The sequence below is a fragment of the Stegostoma tigrinum genome, chromosome 24 (genome assembly GCF_030684315.1).
Source record: "Stegostoma tigrinum isolate sSteTig4 chromosome 24, sSteTig4.hap1, whole genome shotgun sequence".
Lineage (NCBI taxonomy): Eukaryota > Metazoa > Chordata > Chondrichthyes > Orectolobiformes > Stegostomatidae > Stegostoma > Stegostoma tigrinum.
Genome location: NC_081377.1, coordinates 18,775,562 through 18,788,848, shown reverse-complemented (window position 1 = coordinate 18,788,848; position 13,287 = coordinate 18,775,562).

Sequence of the window (13,287 nt, the reverse complement as noted above, 5' to 3'; positions counted from 1 at the left end):
CTAACACTCTAAATTTGCCAAATTAAGTGGGTGCTATGGCCCTATGGCATCATTTCCATCCACTGATAGCCCAATTCTCCCACTCACCATAGGCAAAAGTGCTCACCACTGCTAGATCATACCAATATTCCTGGCAACGGTGCTATCTTTGAAAACGTTGCTGCACATCCAGTCAAATGCTGCAGTCCATATTTGTTGTGTACAATGTGACATTTATCCTGGACATGACAGATAAGGAGAATTTGGTGCACTTTGTGGGGACTGCGACTTGAAGTCCTGGTGGATGGGGTGGTGTGTAGCTGGATTGGCCTCTTCCTCAGGGCCGGAAGAGGACGCCACAGCACTGGACCCTGCCAGCCTGATCCGATGTTATGACCCGGGACACTGCAGTTTCTATTGTCCAGAGAGATGTGTAGAAATTCCCCAGAAAATTCTGTGACCTGCTCCACTCTGCCATGGTAAGAGCCACCAACTTCTCAGTCCCAACTCACGATCTACTCTTGGTTACTGCACACCCCTCCCATCTAGCCTGATGGTATACTATTCTCACTGTTGTGTGCAACTTTAGAATTAGATTTTGTTGTCATGTGCACTCAAATTTAGGAATACATGAGCACGGTGGAAACTGTAAAAATCGCCAATCTCCAGTGCCATCTTGGTTATAAAACCTGAATTAAAAACAAACAAAAGACAAAATTAAAACAAGCCAAAAGGTAAGAAAATGTCCAGATCTTAAAGTTTAAAGATTTATCTCCATAAACGTGCTTGGAATGCTTAGCTACTGATGCAGGCACCCAGGCCTACCCATGGCCTAAAGTTTCAGTCAGCCTGCGAGCCTTGCATCAATTGCAGGGAAGAACAGCATTCTTGTTGCTGTTGGTGATGATGGCATCATCCCCGAAAGCTGGAAGGACCCGTGTTGTTGCTGCAGCTGATGCCTCCCTCACAGCCTTGTGGGTCTATCTATAGCTTCAGTGATTCAAGAAGGCGGCTCCTCAAGACTAAGTGGGAATGGGCAATAAATGCTGGCCCAGCCAGCCGTAACCACACCCAAAGAGTGAATAAAAATGGAAACAAGGTGCAATTTGATAATAATGAGGGTAGTTATCTGCTCACTAATGTGACTCTCATCTCAACATCCAGTAGTTCTTTTGAAAATGCAACACTTTGGTCTGGACATCTCATCCAGTTGTCCCAAATTTCCCAAAGGCCCTATGTCATTTGGGGGCTGCAATTCTGGCCACAAACTTTTCATCAGCTTATGGCCACCAACTAGATAAAAAGGTTCTTTTTCTGTATACAATGGGCATTGAAGGCCATCATAGATTGCGCTTTGTGGGACATCACCTGATGACAGGTTTATCAGTTCATATAAAAAATTTCCGACGTATATTTAGTCAAGTAGACTCCATCAATACAAGTACCGTTGTTCCAACCTTCTATAAGAAATTTTTTACAATTCTGATTTTAATAAGATGTCAGAAAATTCTAAGCGTTAGAGAACCCCCGACTGTTAGTAAAGAAGACACAAACAAAAAGCTTTTTTTGCTCCCTGAGCTTGGGGTAATGCCACCAGTTCTAAAACATTGCCACACATCTTGCATGGATTTTGTTTATTTCATATTAAAATACATTTTTCAGGATTGTGTCCTTCTGCACTGACGTCTGCCCAGTGCCAACTCTCTGGTCACACAAATATTATTACTGTGGTGCATTGTTAAGATATAATTGGCTCCATAAGATGTGGGATTATGCCAATCACAAGACCCCTTCTATCATTGAAAAACATAGGCAGTAGATTTAAGTAAAGCAGCATGTTTTTGCTGAAGAAGGATTGTTAATTGTTTTCTGGATGCAACTAGTTACATGAAGTTTGCATGAACTTTCACTAAATTTGTTACTAAGAATGAATTGATGACCATGAAACAATCATCGATTGTTGGAGGGGAAGGAAAGCTGCCATCCTCACCAGCTCCAGCCTACGTGTGACTCCAGACACAAATCAAAGTGGTTGACTCTTAACTGCCTTCTGAAATAGCCTCGCAAAACACTCAAAGTCCCAACGAACTGGATGTGCTGCCTGGCATCGACCTTGATAGGAGCAAGAACAGTCTTGTCAACCCTGCAAAGTTCTCCTTCCTAATATCTGGGGACTACGGATAAAATTGGGTGCGCTATCTCATGTAGTAGTCAAACAACAGCATGACATACTCATACCCACGGAATCATACCTTACAATATCCAAGATACCACAGCCACTATCCCTGGATATGTCCTGTCCCACCACACAGCACAACCAGCAGAGGCTGTGGCACAGTGGTATATAGTCAGGAAGCAGCAGCCCAGAGTGTCCTGAACATTTACTCCAAACTCAATGGCATCACATTGGGCAAGAAAACCCTGGAATATTGCACACAGTTCTGGACACCACACTACCAGAATGATGTGAATGCTTTGGAGAGGGTACGGAAAAGTTTTACCAGGATGTTGCCTGGCATAGGGGATTTTAGCTATGAAGATGGCCAGGAGTCCCCATTCTGCCATTGCTGCAGGCAATGCCCTGATGCAGTCTTGTTCGAATGTGGGTGTACCGGTTTAATATTTTCCACCACCCCAAATGAGATACTGAATCCACCACCAGGAGGGTGCACCCTCTGGAGCCCAGGCCATGGTTATATACATAAATTTTTGATGCCAGTATTATCATTTCCCTTTCCAGCCTGTAACAGCAATCGTTCTGAGCTCCTTAATCTCTCACTCAACAGCAGCAGAACTGTACTCCAGCACAATTTGTAACCTCATAGCATGGCATATCCCTCACTCATCCATTAACCATCAAGCCAGTGGATCAACTTTGGCTCGATGGAGAATGTAGGAGAGCATTCCAGGAGCTGCATTAGGCGTACCTAACAATGAGATGTCACTCTGGTGAAGCTACCAAACAGGAAGATTTGCACGACAAACAGCACATCAGCAACAATAGTGCTAAGCGATCCCACAACCTACCTAATCAATCCCACAATGAGATCTAAGTTCTGTAATCCTGCCACATCCAGTTGTGAATGGTAGTGGTCAATTAAACAACTCACTGGGGAGGAGAGTCTGCAAATATTCCCATCCTCAATTACGGAAGAGCCCAACACAGCAGTACAAATGATAAGGCTGAAACATTCTCAGCAGTCTTCAGCCAGAAGTGCCGAGTGAATGGTCCATCTCAGCCTCCTCCAGTGATTGCCAGCATCACAGATGCGAGTCTACAGCCATTTTAATTCACTCCATTTAATATCAAGAAAGTATTGCATACAGCAAAATCTATTGGCCCTGGCCACATTCCGGTAAGACTACTAAAAGTTTGTACTCTAGAACTTGCCATTCCCCTAGTCAAGCTGTTCCAGATACTGAAGCAGTCTATGTTCAAATGCAACAAGATTTGGTCAATATCGAGGCTTGGGCTAACAAGTAGCAAGTAACATGTGCATCACACAAATACCAGGTAATAATCATCTCCAAGTACAACACTGTTATCTATCCGACATTGTGGAATATTGCCCACATATGGCCGACACGTAAAAAGCAAGACAAATACAACCCACACAATAACTACCCTAGCAATGAAATAATAAAATGCGAGGCTGGATGAACACAGCAGGCCAAGCAGCATCTCAGGAGCACAAAAGCTGATGATTCGGGCCTGGACCCTTCATCAGAGAGGGGGATGGGGTAAGGGTTCTGGAATAAATAGGGAGAGAGGGGGAGGCGGACCGAAGATGGAGAGAAAAGAAGATAGGTGGAGAGAGTATAGGTGGGGAGGTAGGGAGGGGATAGGTCAGTCCAGGGAAGACGGACAGGTCAAGGAGGTGGGATGAGGTTAGTAGGTAGATGGGGGTGCGGCTTGGGGTGGGAGGAAGGGATGGGTGAGAGGGAGAACAGGTTAGGGAGGCAGAGACAGGTTGGACTGGTTTTGGGATGCAGTGGGTGGAGGGGAAGAGCTGGGCTGGTTGTGTGGTGCAGTGGGGGGAGGGGACGAACTGGGCTGGTTTAGGGATGAGGTGGGGGAAGGGGAGATTTTGAAACTGGTGAAACCGCAATTCACCAGTTTCAAAATCTCCCCTTCCCCACCGCATCCCTAAACCAGCCCAGTTCATCCCCTCCCCCCACTGCACCACACAACCAGCCCAGCTCTTCCCCTCCACCCACTGCATCCCAAAACCAGTCCAACCTGTCTCTGCCTCCCTAACCTGTTCTTCCTCTCACCCATCCCTTCCTCCCACCCCAAGCCGCACCCCCATCTACCTACTAACCTCATCCCACCTCCTTGACCTGTCCATCTTCCCTGGACTGACCTATCCCCTCCCTACCTCCCCACCTATACTCTCTCCACCTATCTTCTTTTCTCTCCATCATCAGTCCGCCTCCCCCTCTCTCCCTATTTATTCCAGAACCCTCACCCCATCCCCCTCTCTGATGAAGGGTCCAGGCCCGAAACGTCAGCTTTTGTGCTCCTGAGATGCTGCTTGGCCTCCTGTGTTCATCCAGCCTCACATTTCATTATCTTGGATTCTCCAGCATCTGCAGCTCCCATGATCTCTCAACTACCCTAGCAGTCTACTCTCAATCATCAGCAAAGTGATGGAAGGTGTCATCAACAGCACTATCATGCAACACCTGCTCAGCAACAACCTGCTCAATGATGACCAGTTTGGGTTCTGCCATGGCCACTCAGCTCCTGACCGCGTTATAGCCTTGGTTCAGACATGGACAAAGGCTTTGCATACTGGAGTTGAGAATGACAGCCCTTACCGTCAAAGCTACATTCGACGGAGAGTAGCATTAAGCTGCCCTAGAAAAACTGGAAATAATGGGTGAACTCCCCGCTGTTTGGAGCTACACCTGTCACATAGGCATTCAATATAGTTGCTGGAGGTCAGTCATCTCAGCTCCATGACATTTCTGAAGATATTCCTCAGGGTAGGTATTCTTCTGCAAAGAAAATGTTCAGAGATGTTAAAATACACATCTGGAGCAAGTTAGACTTGAATCCAAGTCTGCTTCTTCAGAGGTAGGGACACTACCACTGTATCACAAGACCCTCAGTTCCTCAGGATTGTGTCCTAGGCTCGATCATCTTCAATTGCTTCATCAATGATCTTCCTGCTATCATGTTTACACAATATTCAACATCATTCATGACTCCTCAGATACTGAAGCAATCTATATTCAAATGCAACAAGATATGGTCAGCATCAAGGCTTGGGCTAACAAGTAACAAGTAACATTTGCATCACACAAACACCAGGTAATAATCATCTCCAATAACAGACAATCTAACCACCAGCCATTGACATTCAATGATGTTAACAACATAAAATGCCACCACTATCAACATCCTGTGGCTACCATTGACCAGAAACTGTACTGGACTGGCCATTTCAATACAATGTCTACAAAAGCTGGACAGAGGCTAGGAATACTGCAGTGAGTAACTCACTTCCTAACTCCCAAACCCCACCTACTACCTACAAGGCACAAGTCAGGAGTGTGATTGAATACTCCCCACTTGCCTGGATGGATGCAGCATCAACAACACTCAAGAAGCTTGATAACATCCAAGGCAAAGCAGCCAGCTTGACTGGCATCACACCCATATGCATCTACTCCCTCCACTACTGCTGCTGAGTAGCATCTACAAAACACACTGCAGAAATTTACCAAAGGTCCTTTGATAACACCTACCAACCCATGGCCATTTTCATCTAGAAGGGCTGTAGCAGCAGATACCAATGCCTGCTAGTTCTCCTCCAAGCCAGTCACCATCCTGATTTGAAAACACATCACCATTTCTTCATTGTCATTGGGTCAAAGTCCTGGAATTCCCTCCATAAGAGCGTTGTTGGTCTATCTACAGCATGTGGACTGCAGCATGAAGGCAGCTCACCACCACATTCTCAAGGACAACTAAAAGCAGGCAATAAATTCTGACCCAGCTTGCAACATCCACATATCAGAAGTAAATAAAATAAAAGCTTTCTCTTAGGGAGATTGTTAAAGCTACATTTTTATGTCTTATTTGGATTTTTCTCCCTCTATCCCATTTACCTATGGTCAGGTAGTTGAAGCAGATCAGGCTTTATGACACCCACAGGAAAACAAATATTACTATTCAGTCATCCAAACAGCAAGGCCATCCAAATGGAATGGGATGCTTGGGGCTTGAAAGGACTTTTCTGTTGGGAACCTTGACTGTTAATGGGAAGGATCAATAGCAAGTCACATATGGATATTGTAAGGCTCTTTCAAATGGTACTGGTAGAACCTCCAGGCCTCAGTCCTACAGAATTGATATGAACAATACTGCAGTGTATGACCTCAACTTGCTCTTCATACATTCTTATCTACACTGCATACTTCCTTATTCATATGTACCCATCTGATCAGCTCGGTTAATGATATGTGTACATAGATCCCGGTCAAGGAACTTGCTGGCAGAGAACAGTTCCCAGAATTCTGCACTAAATTATAACACTAAGTGCCATGTCATCAGTGAAGACTCTGCTTTTCTTCAGGTAGTTAACACACTGAACTTTTCTTGAAATAAAAAAAAGAAGCTTGCATTTATATTATGCCTTTCCTGACCACATTAGTAGCTAAGTAGTTACCATTGAAATACAGCAAAAAGGGCAGCCAACTGTACACAGCTACCCCCTCACAAATAGCAATGTGATAATGAGAGATAATGGGAACTGCAGACGCCGGAGAATCCGAGATAACAAAGTGTGGAGCTGGATAAACACAGCAGGCCAAGCAGCATCTTAGGAGCACTGCATGGCCTGCTGTGTTCATCCAGCTCCACACTTTGTTATCTAGCAATGTGATAATAACTGAATAATCAGTTTATGACATTACTGATTGATAGATTAACATTGCCAAAGCCATCACGGACAACTTTCTTGTTCTTCTTCAAACTACTCCTACATTCTGAAGCATGTTTGTGTACCTGATGTTTTTAAGGTTCTGAGTGCCTTGTGATACTGGGGAGATACTGATAAGAAAGAGGAGTGGAATTAGGCCATTCGGCCCATTGAATCGTCTCTGCCATTTGATCATGGCTGGTATGTATCTCAACTTCATTCTCCTGCCTTCTCTCTATAAACCTTGATTCTCTTATCAATCAAGAACCTATCTTTCTTTCTCTTAAATACACTCACAACCATCTGTGGAATTTGTGCTATGGGATCTTTTACATCTACCTGGCAGCATGTTAAATCTTCAGTTTATTGTGAAATTTGAAACACAGCTATGCTGATAGTGTAGCACTCCCTCAGCAGAGTCAGACATGGGGCCTGAATTGAGACATAGACCCGTCACGAGAGGGTTACGTAATGGTGTTGTGAGCTACGGTCGCAGTGGTTAGCCTTCCTCCCCAGTATTACAAGGCACTCAGAACCTTAAAAACATCAGGTACACAAACATGCTTCAGAATGTAGGAGTAGTGACAGAGTAGTGGGCACACACCACCAGGAAGTGATAACAATGACCACAGGTCACCAAAAATTTACAGAATGGAGCACTTGCTTATGAATAAATTCTGCAGCCTTCTGATATAGCCCTCTGTGTTGTATGTGTACAGTCTAATGGCGCCCTGGGAGAAGCAAGCAGTGTTCAGAAACCTATTGCCTGGGCTGCAGCACCAACTCCGTTGTAGGGGAATGAAATGAACCAGTATGAGTTTGCAGAGAAGATGGCCTCTCAGTCCTGAAGCACTCCAGCATTCAGCATATTTCCATCAATGTGTCCTGGGGCATACAGAACCTACATTGACGCTGCGCCTCACTCATCCCCAGGAAATTAGGTCATGTCGAAAATCTCTTGGACTCCTGCATATCTCTTGCACCCTGAGGCTGTGCCCTTTCTCTGAGCTGGGTGCTACTGCAGCTCCTGGGTTACTGTTGATCCTGCCTCTCCTGAAACTGTCTTTGCTTTCTCTGGTAGGCAAGCACAATGACCAACATATCACCAGTGGCAGGGCCCATGACTCTTGGTGAAAAGGACCTGATAAGAGAACAGGAGGATTGAAAGAGTTTCTTATAGCTCAGAACAGTCTTCATTAGCAAAGCCTGCAGAGGAGAAGTCAGCACACTGCGTCACACAGTGAGAGCTGCTGCACCCTGATCTTATGGGACATGTCTGTGTCATACATCCACAGGTCCAGAATGAGTAGCAACTTGGTGATGGTGCCACGACGACAGTATGACCATCCCATGACATTGAGAACGGAGTGCCTGCAGCTCGCCTGCATCCTGTCAATCATCGACCCACAACAAATACTCACCTTGAACTCATATAAGTACAGATCATCATGACCTTACGTGAAAGATGATGGTGCAATGGTATGTGACTCACTAAGGAACCTTGGAAGTTAGATGAATAGTTGTTCTACTTCAGCCTGCACTGGCCTTTTGTACAACCAGTGCTTCTGACTTCAGCATCATTGAGGTGACCAAGTTGAATTTTCAAGTGCCAATGGCATGTTGCAAATCCCCTTTGTCTGACTGCTAAGCACCGTCACACTGCCTGCATAGAAAATGTGGGATGAAGTGATTGCAAATTAACTGTAGCTGGGATTTGCAAATGTCTGTTTCATGTATTTGTTGCCACAATGTGGTGGCGTTCAGTAAACGTGGATCTCGTGCTTTTGCCTATCAACCTGACATTGACTCCACCAACGCTGGGGATTGTCCCAGCCATTCGTTAATAACCTTTTGTATTTCCTTCTCACAGCCTTATTCCCTTACCCCTTCCTGAAGTAATCTCCCCACAGCTCCTACTGATAGTCCTGTGAACCCTCCTAATATCAATGGATGGATACCCAAGATTGTATTCACCTCAAAGTTTGACGGATTTTACTGAACAGCCCCACAGACATGACTGATCAGATCCCTACTGCTGCGATGGCAGCTCTCCAACTGATTGAACAGGATTTTCCAGAATGTTTGTGCTGGCAGTACAGGACTGACTCATGAAAAGTCCCCTGACTATCCTGGGACAGATCCCCTGACTGTGAGTGTCCCAAATGAACACTGAGTGTATTATCAGTGTCAAGGTACCTGAACTGTGTGCATGGTATTTGTGACTGATGGCCCTAGGATGCAGCCTTGTCCAGTTCTTGAGTTGGGTGCCTGCCCCTGTGTGCACAGTTTCTCTGCGATAATCTTATCAATGCTAATTACTGGTGCACTCCACAATGCAGGATCTGTGCTTAATAAGGTGCCTGAAAGAGTACCAAAACATACCTTCTGTTGATAGATGCATGATGCTAACGCTCATGGACAAAGAGTGCCTCTGGCTAGTGCCCATGAAATGCACCCTGTGATATCATTGCCTGGTGTCTAACATGGAAGCTGCTCAGACCAAAGGGTGAACTGAATCTGCCAGGTCCCACTTCAGCTTCCTTGTCAAATTTTCCCAATGCCTACCTTGTTTGATGAGGCTTGTTAAGATGGGAGCTGAATATTAATGATATGAGTTGGGCTGTTAATAAGACATTTAGCCAGCAATAATCACCATCTATTGGCAAACAGCTCTCAGGGCCTCATGAGAAATTTGCCACAGCACTATGAAAAGCATAAATAATAACATACATTGCTCCTGAGACTGAGATGGGTCTCGCTGATTCTAGCACACATTGCACTATAGACTATGTCTCTCAGTCTTATATAAGATTCTACTTGAAGTTTTCTTTTTGATCCTACTGCAAATAAAATCCCATGTTTCTATAGCCCTACCGTATGACCATTAAAACAAAGGTCTAGACTTTGTACTCAATGTCAAAGCAACTGTGTTCAATGCCAACATCAAAGAAAGTTACCCAAAAAGATTTAGCTGCTACTATGGCACAAACTTACTCTTTCTTAAAGTCACTTTGAATCAGGCGACATCCTAGAGGCGACTCTCTAGGCATCCAATTCCAGCGATATTTTCAAACAGGACGAGCAATCACTCGCACTGAAACATGCTGATAGACCAGACATAGAACATAGAACATAGAACATTACAGCACAGTACAGGCCCTTCAGCCCTCGATGTTGTGCCGACCTGTCATACTGATCTCAAGCCCATCTAACCGACACGATTCCATGTACGTCCATATGCTTGTCCAATGACGATTTAAATGTACCCAAAGTTGGCGAATCTACAACCGTTGCAGGCAAAGCGTTCCATTCCCTTACTACTCTCTGGGTAAAGAAACCTCCTCTGACATCTGTCCTATATCTTTCACCCCTCAATTTAAAGCTATGCCCCCTTATGCTCGCTGTCACCATCCTAGGAAAAAGGCTTTCCCTATCCACCCTATCTAACCCTCCGATTATTTTATATGTTTCAGTTAAGTCACCTCTCAACCTTCTTCTCTCTAATGAAAACAGCCTCAAGTCCCTCAGCCTTTCCTCATAAGACCTTCCCTCCATACCAGGCAACATCCTAGTAAATCTCCTCTGCACACCTTCCGAAGCTTCCACATCCTTCTTATAATGCGGTGACCAGAACTGTATGCAATACACCAAGTGTGGCCGCACCAGAGTTTTGTACAGCTTCACCATAACCTCTTGGTTCTGGAACTCGATCCCTCTATTAATAAAAGCTAAAGCACTGTATGCCTTCTTAACAGCCCTGTCAACCTGGGTGGCAACTTTCAAGGATCTGTGTACATGGACACCGAGATCTCTCTGCTCATCTATACTGCTAAGAATCTTACCATTAGCCCTGTACTTTGCCTTCCGGTTACTCCTACCAAAGTGCATCACCTCACACTTGTCTGTATTAAACTCCATTCACCACCTCTCAGCCAAGCTCTGCAGCTTATCTATGTCTCTCTGCAGCCTACAGCATCCTTCGTCACCAAACACAACTCCACTGACCTTAGTGTCGTCTGCAAATTTACTAAACCATCCTTCTACGTCCTCATCCAGGTCATTTATAAAAATGACAAACAGCAGTGGACCCAACACTGAGCCTTGCGGTACGCCACTAGTAACTGGTCTCCAGGATGAACATTTCCCATCAACTACCACCCTCTGTCTTCTTTCAGCAAGCCAATTTCCGATCCAAACTGCTATATCTCCCACAATCCCAGTCCTTTGCATTTTGTACAATAGCCTACTGTGGGGTACCTTATCAAACGCCTTGCTGAAATCCATATACACCACATCAACTGGTTTACTTTCATCTACCTGTTTGGTCACCTTCTCTAAGAACTCAGTAAGGTTTGTGAGGCATGATCTTCCCTTCACAAAACCGTGCTGACTATCCCTAATCAATTTATTCTTTTCTAGATGATTATAAATCCTATCCCTTATAACCTTTTCCAATACTTTACCAACAACTGAGGTAAGGCTCATTGGTCTATAATTACCAGGGTTGTCTCTACTCCCCTTCTTGAACAGGGGAACACATTTGCTATCCTCCAGTCGTCTGGCACTATTCCTGTAGACAATGACGAGTTAAAGATCAATGCCAAAGTCTCGGCAATCACCTCCCTGGCTTCCCAGAGGATCCTAGGATAAATCCCATTCGGCCCAGGGGACTTATCTATCTTCACCCTCTGTAGGATTTCTAATACTTCTTTCTTGTGAACCTCAAACCCATCTAGTCTAGTAGCCCGTATCTCAGTATTCTGCTTGACAACATTGTCATTTTCCAGAGTGAATACTGTTGAAAAATATTCATTCAGTGCTTCCCCTATCTCCTCTGACTCCACACACTACTTCCCACTACTATCCTGGATTGGCCCTAATCTTACTTTTGTCATTCTTTTATTCCTTAAATACCTATAGAAAGCCTTAGGGTTTACCCTGATCCTATCTGCCAACAACTTCTCATGTCTCCTCCTGGCTCTTCTGAGCTCTCTCTTTAGGTCTTTCCTGGCTACCTTGTAGCTCTCAAGCGCCCTAACTGAGCCTTCACATCTCATCCTAACATAAGCCTTCTTCTTCCTCTTGACCAGAAATTCTACCTCCTTCGTAAACCACGGCTCCCGCGCTCTACAGCTTCCTCCCTGCCTGACAGGTACATACCTGTCTAGGACACACAGGAGCTTTTCCTTGACTAAGCTCCACATTTCTAATGTGCCCATCCCCTGCAGTTTCCTTCACTATCCTATGCTCCCTAAATCTTGCCTAATCTCATCGTAATTGCCTTTCCCGCAGCTATAACTCTTGCCCAGTGGTATACACCTATCCCTTTCCATCACTAAAGTAAACATAACAGAATTGTGATTGCTATCACCAAAGTGCTCACCTACTCGTAAGTAAAATCACCGAACCCTTTCACCTTCTATGATTAAAATAAATAAATTGAATACGTACCAAAGTTTGAGGTGTAAGCTACCATAAACAAGATTTACAGAAAATACTATTCTAAAAATATGTGGAGTCTGACATTGTAATGGAGCCATTTGGCATTCAACAAAATATAAACTGATTTCAAGGGACAAGGAGGTTACCAGCAGTTACATTGAACTTAATATGTTGCTAAAAACGCAGTTATATCTCATTTATTAAGGTGCAATTTTTAAGGGCTTTTAATATGAGACAAAAAGCATAAGGAGTGGGGGATGTTCTCATCACTTCAGTGACCGGTGACTTCTGGAGGCCAACAGAGCAACTTGTGAACAACTTGCAAATCTTTGTGTTTAACTGTGTATGTGTGAACTGCAGGAGCTGCTAGCAGTTTCGGAAGAATAATGACATTGAATACTGATAGTTTCACCGCCTGTATATCAGCATTACCTGGGCCATTGCTGATGATTATAACCTGACGGTCTAAACTTTACCACAAACAATCACGTTAGGAAAACTAACAGTATTGCAGACACACGTTTGATTGATAAACACCATGTATGGGTTCACATTTTGCTCTCATTACCTCTACATCTGTCTTTTGAGAAAGATCAAATCTATTGTGCTGCACTGTGCTCTGAACCCGCATTGTGCCTCAGGGAGGATATTGTCTGCAATGTACATTATTAAATGGTTCAGGAGCTACAATCTTTTCAGAGAACGAGCTGCCACAGTAATTGCTGCAGTCAGATTTCTCACTTTTACGTTTGTAAATGGTGATGATCACCTCTTCAAGGGGGAGTTGGTGAAATGATCCTTGAAGGACTAATTATCCCTAAGGTAGAAGATACCATATAATATTGCCATGGACAGTGTTATCCATTATGATGTCAGTTTTTGATGATACATTTCTATTTATTAAATGGTATTAGTTTCATATAAAGTTATTTTCTCC